Source organism: Struthio camelus, chromosome 3, assembly GCF_040807025.1.
Source record: "Struthio camelus isolate bStrCam1 chromosome 3, bStrCam1.hap1, whole genome shotgun sequence".
NCBI classification, from domain to species: Eukaryota; Metazoa; Chordata; class Aves; order Struthioniformes; family Struthionidae; genus Struthio; species Struthio camelus.
Window position 1 is genome coordinate 48,967,964 of NC_090944.1, and position 12,415 is coordinate 48,980,378.

At 42.6% G+C, this 12,415-nt stretch overlaps 1 protein-coding gene across 1 annotated transcript in view; it reads left to right on the forward strand.

The window, feature by feature from the left end:
* Positions 1 to 12,415, forward strand: part of HTR1E (5-hydroxytryptamine receptor 1E) — a 44,858-nt gene that overhangs the window by 3,208 nt on the left and 29,235 nt on the right. The gene's annotated exons all lie outside the window — the stretch shown is intronic.

Below are 12,415 nucleotides of genomic sequence, written 5' to 3' on the forward strand. Positions count from 1 at the left end.
GCACGGCGTTCGGCATGTGGGCTACGTTGTCAGGGTGCCGGGAAGGGCAGTGACGGGGTTTAACAAATATGATCTAAAAGCAGTCACTCGGGTTCTTTAACCTAGAGAATGAACTGAAGCAGGACATGGTAGTAGCCTTCAAATCTCTAAAGGGCTGCTCCAAAAGGAAGGAGTTATCCGTTCTCCGTGCTGCCGGAACGGGATCGAGGCAAGGTGCGCCCAGGGTGCCGCAGGTTTCTGGGCGCTGCCCTGCCAACGTGGCTGGAAAGATATGTCCTGTGTGCAAAGTTTCTAAAGGCTCATGCTTGGAAGGGAAAGAAGACACCCTTAAAATCGTCACATAGCATTATAAGACATCCTGGGCTTGTGTCGGATTTGGCGCGGTGGTTTTATGTAAAAAGAGGTTGCTGTTAAAAAAGGCATAGTTTTCTCCAGCCCCACAGGTGGCAAAGTCAGATGGAGCTGAACTGTTTGGATCTGTAAACTGTCCTGAAGCCTGAAAAGCATATTGATCAGCCCCAACATCTAGCGCCTCTGCTCACAGGGAATTATCGTTTTAGTTACGATTCGTTCACAGCCAGAATGGGAACAGGGAGCCAGGAAAAAGTAAGGCTGTCCTGTTAAAGACTAGGTTTAGTCATACACATGGCAGTCACAGAAGCGGTGACAGTTTGTGAGTAAGACTGAGAAAAGGATTTGAAAACAGGATCCCTTTCCCCTCCTCCCGTCCTCTGTTGCCTTTGCGACGTGGATCCATTCTTCCAGCCCAGCTTCTCGGACTGCACGAAGTCTGCCCGCTGTGCCTGGGTCTGTGGGAAAGCCCCGACTTCCCTCGCCTCCGCGGCAGGGATGCAGGTCTGCTCCTGGGCACTCCCAAGCTGCTCCCAAAAATGATGCGGTTCCCCATCTTCCCTCTCCAAAGGGTCTGCGGGACACGGCGCAGAGCCTTTCCTTGCCCTGACGCGCTCTCGTAAGAAGACAGAAAATACCATCTCTGTGTGGAGCAGACAAATTAAATGTTTACATCTGTTAGAGAAGCTCTTAGCAAAATCACCTCTGATGGTCCCAGAGGTCAATCTGGGTTCCTAAAAATAGAACTTTTTTGACCTAACCCTCACTCAGTCTCTGCAGTACTCACAGAGAGAGACAGAGGTACCATATCAGTGGCTCACCAGATATGTTTTAAAATCTAGGAAATACCAGTGCATCCCTAGTCTTCAGCATTACCACTCTGTCATTAACTACTGGAAACCCTCTTCTTTCACACTTCCGAATAAAGAGTATACATTCAGTCTTGTTACCTCCTGACAGATAACAGGCTGCACTGAGACATCCAGCGTAGCTGTTGCAGAATTCTCCTTTTTTGCATCTCAGACTTTGCAGGTTTGAATGTCCTGAAGGGATATCTTGCTGATAGCTTCTCGTTTTGCTGTTAGTTCATTTACCAGTTTATGCTGATTTAAGAGCTGTAATTTATTGTGAGCTGCCCAGCAAAGAGACCCCCTCCTGAATCCATGTCACAGGTCAACTGGCAGGGTCATTTTGGAGGACATGAACCCAGGATGGGCCACCTGCACCCTCTGATTCTTTTCTGCCTCTCCAGACACCCCCTTTGGGTCTTTGGTTTCTGACTGCTACGAACGTGGTGACAGAATCTCAGTTTTCCACTTTCAAGGCCCACACACTGACCGACTCCAGATCCACCATTGTTTCTCTCTTTGGGAGCTAGATTTTCTTTTATAGTTACACAAAAGGCAATAGAAGAAAAAGATATATTTATAAAGCGGACAACCTACACATTTATGTACTTTCAGCTAATCTTGTTCCTCTGCAGAAGTTAAATTAGATAGACTTTGCTGTTAAGTTAGAAGATGGTTGCTTTTTTCCCAAGAAGGCCAGATTATCTGCTACCTCAGAGAGCAATTGCTACGTGCCTCACTGTTTCTCTTCATTCACATTTTGAAATACCCAAGGATCAGTTAAAGCTAGCTTTCAATCAGTAGGAGCATCCAACTGGATCTACGTAGCAAATTATTCTCTTAAAACACGCTCCATGGGTTGGGTCCTACGGTTATTCTGTCTTTGCTCATTGAAATCGCTGATTAGTATCTTTCCTGTAGGAGAGGAGTTTGAAGCCAAGCACATAAATTGAAAAATACTATTCAGAAAGAGATTTATGATGCTGTTTCATCAGGGATGCTTATGTGGAATTATTGCCTGCCTGAAAACACCGACTCAGAGCTCACATGAAAATTGCCAGTATAATTCTACTACTCCATGTTTCACAGAATTGAGTACTTTGTGCCCTGCTTCGAGTATTTTGCTGATGAAAGTCTGTCAGTTTTCTCTGAAGGAGAGCTTTGTAGGCAGCTGAGCTGTAACTGCATCCTCCTGGCTGGAAAAACATGCGATGACTGCCAGTCAAATACATATTACCTTAATTTTTCAGTGGACAGCTTCACATTAGCACCACTCTGTTCTTTTAATAACGCTTTTGAGCAGCATAGCTTAGCCTTGTATGTATGAAGTTTTACATGAAGGGAAATACTGGGGACTTAGCCAAGCTGTATCTTAACTTCAGATGCTTTGTCCACACCACAAAGCCACAGGTGCCTGCCCAACCTCAAACTGCCCTGCGAGGGGGCAATGTTACCACATGGCGGGCGTGAGTCAGGCATTTGTATGCAGCCAGTAGCTTAATTTCAATTCGTTTACTGAGGCACCTCTCCTCAATACAGCACTGAAATGACAAAACTCAAACTGCTTCTCAAACTGCTGATAGGTTTGCTTCCACAGCTAGCCCCCAGTTTGCAAATAAAGAGTGAGGTCTGAAATGAGTCGCGCACAGACTCACATACTTTTTCTTTGCTAGGTGTTTTCTAACTGATTCTTCCAGAGGTCAGAGGCGTGTGGCTGCTCTTACCAAGTGAAATGGTCCAGCTGGGTGCGCTCATGCACCCAGCGCTCTGTTTGACATGCCTCACTGTGGTAGCTGTGATATACAGCAAGTGCAGTTTTCCATGCAATTCACATCTTCCTGAGTTGTGAAAGTCAAGTATCTACCTTCTTCTTTTTACCAAGACTAATGACCTTGTAGCTATTATATATTACAGGCTAGCACAGACTAGCCAAAAGGTTTCACAGTGCTGTAAATATTTGATAAAGCTGCTGACGGGGCTTTGTACAGGGTGAGTGCAAATACTCTGCTGTAAGAAACTAGAAATCAAATTATGTGGGCTTTATCTTCCTGTATTAAAAGCCTGGATCATCACTTTTTTTTTTCCCCGTGAACTGAAACAAAGGTCTGAAAACTGGGAGTACTTTGACATGCTCCGTATTAGAGGTTGGTATGAGCAGCTCACTCTCCTGAAGGATTACAATTGCACTTTACTGTAATATGTATACAAGCCTTTCTTTGGGCTGCATTTCACACAGTGCCTGCTTGTTGTCTTAGAGGGTCTTTCAGGGATATTAAAACACACAGTGTCCTCTGAGAAACAGCGGTCATCTTGTCCATGTTCATATTCCTCCCACAAGTCCTTCAGAAAGCTAACCTGTTAGACATGGGGACGGGAGAACATAGGGGTGTCACTGACTGTTTAAGCCTGTGACTATTAATATACCCTGATCTCCTTTCAGGGATATTTTCCAATTGTATCAAGTAATGCATAGATGGAAAAGAAAAAGCCCCTCTCCTAAAGATGAGAGATTTACAACCAAAGCAAGAAGAAATAGTAGGATTTCTTTTTCTAGTACAATAAATAGCACTTATCTGAATTACAATCTGTGCTTAGAAGCTGATGTTAAAAGATCTCCCATGCTCTGCCAGGCTGAGCTTCAGGAGGGTCTGGTGGGTGTTAAATATGCATTGTAAAATCAATGTTTAGGGGGAAAGAAATATGGTCCTACGTGCTCCCACTTGTGGAGAAGATTGGAACCAGAATTTAGGGACATTTCTACACCTTTTTTTTTTTTTTAATCGTTATTAAAGAAGTGAAATAAGGCCTGGCTTTAATTTGCTGGTTGTGGAGGTCTGTGTCCTGAAGAGTTTGATGCAAGCACAGACCTTCTCTTCTTTCTGGTAGGCCTAGAAGTGTCAGTAAGACAGGGAGAAATCTTCCGTTAACTGCAATGGGTGCAAAATCTGCTCGGAAGCCTTCTCATATTAAATGAGAATTGTCACTTTTTAATAACAAAGCAGAGTTCTATTGTCTGCTTAAAAAGATACGATAGTTATCTTATTGTAACAATATCAATTTTCCACAACTGGCTCAACAACAGAGCTCTTTATAGGCTCTGGCTTATGAACTAACATATATACCAAGCTACTAAAGGGAAATGCATACTAAAAAGATAAAGCTTGGTTATTTTTCCCATGTATTTGATAATAGAAGAACTATATCCCAACATTTTGTTTGAAAAAACAAGAGAGGAAGATATTTCAAGTATCTCATATTGGGAGAAAAAATCAAATCATAAATAAAACCAGATTAGCCATACACACAGGGTTTATACACAGCCTTCTTTGAAGCAATTTGGATATATGGGTGGGCAACAGAGAGCTGTATTGGGATTTATTGGTGGAGGTGTATGTGAGTTTTTCAGGCTGAGACCATAGCATCTTGCTGTCTAAAGCATCTTGTAGGTGTTTGGAAACTTAAAATTGTACAGTTTCTATTAGCTGTTAATAAATGCTGGTAGAGAACCCTGCCCAACACTACTGGCATGCAGCAAAATGATCAAATGCAGAAACAAGGTGAAAAAAGTCTTGGCCAAGCCCTAGGGACAGCTAAGCTCAGGAAGGGGGCTGAGGTTGAAGGTAGTCTTAACTTACTGCTTTGCATTAACACTGAAGCTTAAATGTAGAGTATGGGCAAGCTCAGACACCGAGTCCAGGGGAGAAGTAAGGACTTGGCCTAATCACAGCGCTATATTAGAGGGAAAATTCATGCCAGTTTGCCGGAGTCCTTTGTCTCTATTAAAAACCACTCCGTGTGCTCTTGGGTTTTGTCTGCATCTCTTGCACGCCACAGATGTCCACTGGAGCCAATAGATATTTGGGAACTGCTAAGCACATAAATGAATTATTAATATGTAACGAGATAGGGGAGAAAATATTACTTAAATGTCTTCCACACCTTATTAAGGAGTTCAGCTTTTCTTAAGTCTGTTTGTTTTGTCAGTTGTTGAGGGAGGTTTTTAAGGGATCCATTAGTAATGCTGTTATCTTTACTTATTTATATCTTGGGGAATTCACCGGTGTGAATATAGCTAAGTGCAGGCTCTTTCCTAGCCTGTTCAGATCCAAAGGAGCTTTTGCATATCCTATGTATGAGATGCAGACTCTGTCACACTGAAAGTGATCTTGCTGCTGTCCACCCTGGACGAGGGACTTTAGGGGTCGTTAATCGCTTCTGCCCACACTCAGCCCCACTTTATGAGGCTTGTGACAAGAGGACAAGCTGTCTCACTGCCCAGACTCCCTGCAGCTGTGTCCCCCCAGCTGTCCCTCACCAGCGTTTCTCTCTGGGCACCAAAGGAGAGTTTGAAAAGTGTGAGGATTGTGAGCCAGAGCCAGATTATAGGGAGAAAACTGAGAATCTATGTACTTAGGCAAGGCAGCTTCCTGAAGCGGATGAAATTAAGTTGCGTCCTCCTGCGGCACTTCAGGAGTATGTGCGACTGTGACCAGCTCCAGCCCCAAGGGAACAGCTATTGCAGAAGAGCAAGGAGCAAGCCAGTAGTGTCATTACACTAAAGCATCGCAGGCTTAGGCATTGAGTGTAAAGCTAAAAGTAGTTTAAAAATGCAGAGACTAGAGTTCATTTCCTCTCCTGGTTTAATTTTTATAGTGCAGCTTCATTTGATCTTTTCTTCTTTGTTTGATAGTGTATTGCACATTCTAATTGACCATTTAATAAGACACTTCTGTAAGGTTAAGCTCTTCAGTAAAATAGTCCTTATTTATTGGTAGATTTATACCTGAAAACCTTGCAGGCAGCACGGTGAGCTCATGGTTTTAATGTGAAGGTGGCATTTACACTGATAAAGTTTCCATCATTTCACAACCAGTCTATTGTTTTTAATCAGGCATCCAATAAGTATTATCCAAGGGAAAAAAGGTATTCTAGTTCTTTTAGAATTGATACTTTAGGTGCATGCAATATCTCTCCTCTTTGTGTATTTAATCCATGATGAGGTTGATACCAAAACCTATTTTCAGAAAAAATGTGTTCTCTCTGCAACTGGTTTATAAAAGTATGGTTTTTAAATGCTATCTTCAGCTGGCAAAGCATGGAAGCAATTTTATTTTTACTGTTTTAAGCATAATGCTTTTACATTGTTGATACAACAGCAAATATATTAACAGACCTTTTTAGGTAGCAACCTTTAAATAATTTCACTACCTACTACAGTAGTACCAACACAGATTTAATTTTGGGCCATATTAGACAGAATACCTTAAGCAGTTCCATGAGGCAGAAAATTCTGCATTTGTGATTGAAGCGCTGTGCACTGCAAGGCTGAACACTTTTGCACCATCTCAAAAATAATTCTGAAAACTCATCAGTCTGAAGTTTCAGTTACACTAGAATGTTTTTTGGCTGGTAGAATAAAAAGCATTGGATGTTAGAAGTCCAAGAGAGCTTGAAATCTACAGTGAATGCAAAGGTAGTCCTTGGACAGGTGAAGCTAGATCATGGGAGGAAAATCAACCAGAGGCTCTGACCACTGATAAGTGCCACATCCTGACGGTGTGTCTCTGTACGTAACATGATTAAATTGCCAAAAGTTCCTGGATAATTCTTTGCATCTGATGCTGCACTGAAGCACCAGTGCATGGGAGTCTAGATATTCATTATTTTTTATTGAAGCAACACTGTCATTAGAAATGTCCCTGGAGTATTGACTACTAGAGGATCTCAGAAATAGGGCTTCTCTACCTGGTTCCTTTAGTCCCTCAAAATTTGTGTTCAGTTTCCAAAATTTGTATTCCCAGACTGTTCAGTATTGTTACAAAATAGCATCCCAAATTCCTGATTTTGACAGCTCATTTAGGCATTAATTTCCCTTGAAATCACTTCCAGGGCACTTTGAATCCTTCCTTATCTATTTGGGCAGGTATGTTGAAGGCAGCTGCCTCCTTCCAGTCATCCGCCAGTGTTAACCTTATTGTGCTCACTTTTGTCCCCACATGTATGATCCTTCACACTGAATTTACAAGTGAATGTGGAGGTAGCCAGCAACTCTGGAAGGAAATATAACTGCTCCGATCATGCTTATCTGTAGACTCCTTCCCCGAATCAGTGTTATACAGGCAAACATGAACGCTTCCTGCGAGATCAAAAAGCGTTTGCCTTTTCCTGACATCTCATGTGCTAAACACAAACCTGCCTCAGGAGACAGCCTTGGCTCATGGTGTTGATGGTGAGCAAATATGAGCTCTGTTCTCCTAAGAGCGCCTGCCAGAAATTTGTTATGTCCTCATACACAGAAAATATTGTCAGTCATTTTATAAAGTTGCCTGTAGTTATTGCAAAGTATCACACATGTACATATTGCTTTTGGGGCTACACACAAGGAACTTGGGAGAGGAGCTCCTACTGATGACCTCCAGGTGGACCCAGCCTGCTGGCTCCTCCACTTGTTAAAGCTAGGTTTCTCAGAGCAATTCATCTTTCCAGCATGCCAAGATAGAGTGAAAATGGTCTAAATTGTTCTAGTTGTCTTCCTACTTTCCAGAATTCCAACTTTGGGATTTTAACCACTCCGTCCTATAGTGGGGCTTTTCTCATTTTTACCCTAGTCCCATGCTGCCTGGTCGCTGTTCTCAGGCAAGTGGCAGGACCACCCTTTTCCAGGTGCACTGACTCAGAAAGAAAAGTCCTGGGTGAGAGGAGGCACAGCCTAGCCCAGCACTGCACTCCCAGACCAAGGGGCCATCCGGCTGATATGCCGCACCAGGGGGCCAGATCACATAATCTCCCAAGGTCCCTTCCCACATGGTATTTCTAATGCAATTTGGTTCCTGGATTTTTAAAGCACGATGTGCGTGGCATCTTTGTGCACTTCAAGGAGGCTGCCAAAGGTCCCACTTTTTTGTGGAGAACAATAAAATGTTGTTTCGTGTTCCTCCTCCTGGATCTTAGCAATTAAAGTTATTTCCTCCTTGCTGATGTTGAATAGACTGGCAATGTTCTCATGGGGAGGCATCTTGTTTGATAAATATTCATCCAGCATAGTCAGGGAATATACACACCACCATAAAGAAGCACTCAAGAGTAAGCATGGAACAAGGTGAGGTTATTGGAAGGCTACCAAGCCGCTGTAGGTGTGTGGACATCATGCTAGTCCCTTCATTTCTAATTGATGCTTTCTCTTGAGAAGCACAGGTCTGAATACTGAAGGCAACTGGCTGAGTCCCTCACTTGCTCCCTGTCCCAGCAGCATGCAGTCAAACCAGCATCCACTGTGAACCACCTGGATCCCGGGGGTGAAGGGACATGCCATCACTGTTGTCACTACTCACTTTGGTGGCCCACTAGTGGTGCCTGGTTGTTGGCACAAAGAAGAGAGATTTTTGCAGTGGAAGTGTTCATGGGCAGGGGCTCTAGAGAAATGCCAGGAACAGCCTCCTGTGCACAAAAAAAAAGGCTGAACTCCCTTTCATCTCCCTACACACACCTTAAAAACTAACTTCATGAGATTGCACAGAATGTTTTGACTTGATCCTCTGATTTAAGGACATCAAATTCTGTTACTGTAAGCTCTAGAGTGCCTGTTTTTGCTATTTCCCTCAATTCCCAGCAGAAATTAAACACAGGAGCTGGGATGCAGACGTTTGAGATTAATGGAATTGTTCAGATATCGAAGCAGTGACAAAATGAAAAGTTCTTCCTAGCAGAAAAAGTAATTATTCCTTTTCAGATCTTCAATCTGACACTAGTGTTGGCATCAATTATTCTCTGTTGGGAATATTACATCACTTAATAAGGTTCATTGGAATATCATCCTTTCTCGGTAGTAATCTGAAGAGAGAAGGCCTCTTCAAATCATTGTCTTGCTGCCTTGAGATTTTTAACATTTCAGCCTCCCACTTGTCAGCTGATACCTTGCACTGACTTCAGCACCTGAACAGTTGCAGGAATCTCAAGTGTCTGGAAATCAACTCTTCCCTCCTTCCCTCCCCTCCCCTGCCCTCCCCCCCCCCCCGGCTTTTTTTGGCAAGAGTTTGAAGAGAAAAGGAACAATGTTTCCAAGCTAAAAGGTATTGTAACAATTGAAGTTAAAATCCTCAGAGTGGCGAAAACATGTCAAAATAATCCGGCAAATCTTTGAGAATGGGTCTCAGGGAGGAAAGGGAGCTCCAATGTGTTGATTTCAGCTTAATAAGTAAATAGTCAGCTCTGTGTCTCAGCTCTTACTTCTTCAGGTCAAAACTGTAGTTCGAAAAGCTGAGCATGCCATCCTCCTGTATTTCCAAACGTGTAAAATTGTCAAACTCCAAAGTGCTCAGGTGCAAAACACGTTGCGTTTTTAAGAGCTGAGCTGCTGCCCTAGTGCACGCTTCTTTGGGAGTTTAAGAAAGCCTGGTATAGTCAAGGCCATCTGGGTTTCTCAGATCCAAATAGATCCCTACTTCCTCCATGCCGCCATTCATAGTGCAATCTCTCAATCAGTTGCCTTCAGTGCAGTATTCACACCTGTGCTTAATTTCTAACTCAGCCTCCCTCGTGCGCCCTCTTCCATTTCTCCATCTATAATTGGAAACACTGCTTCTGATTTAACATCTTATGTTTGATACTGTTGAGACAGGCTGAGGAGATTTAGGTGCACAGCTGTGTGATTAAATCCCCTAGATAGTTTTGACAATCAGCATTTATGCTTGGCTCCCAATTATTTTGAATAGAAGACTGTTGAAAATAAAAAGAAAAAATGAAATAAATTTCAAGTGACCTTTACTGTGGTTCCAGATTTAGTACACTCTGTGGGTAACGAGACTCTGAATGATGTTGTTCTAAATTAAATAAATCACTGGCTTTGATGGGTATAATATGAGGCTGGCAATAAAAGCGATTTAAAATTCTGTCAAAATGTTGAAATCCTAATCCAGACTTCATCGGGACTAGTGTGTGCTATTGCCAGCACACCTGTCCGTAAAATCTGGCTCACAGACCAACAGAACCTGGCCTGTTTCTGCCTATCTGGATGTTCAGCATCCGGGGCAGATTGCTGGCTTTTTGCTCAAGTGATACCTTGTAAGGTGGTATGGTAAAATTAAATCACCAATGGGACACAGATACGAAGTGTAATGAGGGGATGGCTGCCACAGCTGGACAACATCCAGCTTCGGAATATGGGACATTCAGAAATGCTACAAAGTCAGGCATTTTTGAAGGACTCACAAAAACGGTTGGGTTCAACAGGAAAGCTGTGCTGCCTTTGCAAAAGCAGAGGGCTACAGCCGAGACATTTGCTACAAGCTGCTAATATACGGCCAGCCTAGATGTCACAGGGTGTTAGCTGGAAATGAAAAGGCATATTTGGAGCCAGTTACACTAAATACTTCTTTAACTTCATTATTTGACGCATTTGCAATAATTGTATTGTAACTCTTATCTTCCTTTATGTGATTGGGTTTTTTTTGCAAATTGTTAATAATTACAGGTCACCTTTGAGATGGATGCATCCTAGCATTTGTTGTAAAAGCTTTTTTGAGTAATTCGTGTCTTATTTACTCTGTCACCATATCACTTCATGTGCTAATGCACCAGGAATGTCAAACTGTGCTGATAATAGCAGTTTTCATTCTACTCTCTTTTATTCCAGTGCAGATAGATAAATTTAAGGCAAGAAGTACCTTTGAGGTGCCTAATCAGACACACTGGATTAGGTCCCCTTTTGTCTACTAAGACAAACACACCCAGAACTGTTAGGTCTTTGGGAAAGGGCCATGCCTTGCATCTGTTTCTGCAGTACCTTGCACGTTTGAGTTGTGGCCCCTTAGCCTTTGAACCTACAGCCATGCTGGCCGCTGACAGGAATGTGACTGAGGTGGCTCACCAGCCACCTTCTAACCTTCAGCATGGCAACAGCTCCAGCAACTCCCTCCAGAAGTGTTCCCATATTTAGTGCTAGGCCTGTATTAAGATTTTCTGAATTTAGGTTTATATTTGCAGCAAGGCTCCAATTCAACAAAAGGGAAGTCCTGGGTAAACTGAGATTTGCGAATTTGGGGCTTTGTAGGAGATTTTTCCAAAATTTAGGGAAAAATGGAAATCTTTCCACTAGCGTCCAAGAGCTTTGGATTAGTCCTGTAAAAGACTATTCAGGGGTGAAACCAACAGGACACGTATTTGCATGTCTGTGAACCTGAGCCAATGTAACAATAAATCTCCCATACAACCCAGGTAAGAGCAGGTACCATACACAAGGGCGTGCTGACAGCATCCAAGATGCTCAGGAGGACAGCCCTGGGATAGACCTATACCTTGAAAGTAAATTTGCAGGAAGAAGCAATTTGCTAATCTTTCTCTAACGAGCCACAAGGTGCTAGAAACAGTCCATGGGATTTTGACTGGATCTGATGCACCTGGAGGATGAAGTTCACCTATCTGCTGAAGGCTTCGGTATGTCACAGACCAGGCACTCTCCTAAAGGGTGAATCTTTCCCAGACTGCTCAACAAGCAATCATTTTAGCTGCCTTGCCATACAGATAGAGTAAGTTAGACAGTGACCCATACCTGATGAACACCCCTCCAAAACTGACTATTTTTAGCTAAATACCAAGAGTGGTTTCAAGTGCCTAATATAAGATCTTTTCAGATAACGAGCTACAGTAACTTGGGCAAACTACTCATCGCTACATCAGTGTCAGGCATGGGCATATAACCCAACCCTGTATAATCCATCAGAGTTCATCTATCTCAACTAAAAATGACCTTGTACTGAATATATGAAACTCTAATGCCATCCCATTTTCTAGTTCCTCTGTTCCCATAAATTAAATGTGTTCAGTAGGAGACTAGGAATATATAAGTAAAGGGAATCAGCTCTCTGCCCTTTTAGACTGACAAAAAAAATGTAGCAGATTACAACTAAAAAGTAGTCATAATTTATGAGTCACAGAAGACCCTAGGGTGAACACAATTAGAAGAGGAGAATTAATGGTTTATTGTCTGTATTTGTCTGAGTTGCAGGCAGACATTGAAGTGCTGGCAACCCGAAGCACGAGAGGTTGCTGTAGTTGCTCAATTTTTTTTTTCAGATTGCTCCAATATCCGTAATAATTTCAATAATTCAATAATTCAATAATTTCAACAGCTTCTAGTTCTGAGGAAATGCATGTAGCATTTTTGTAGCCAAATTTTGTAGCCAAAACTTACTGTTATAAATATTTATTCAAGAGGACAG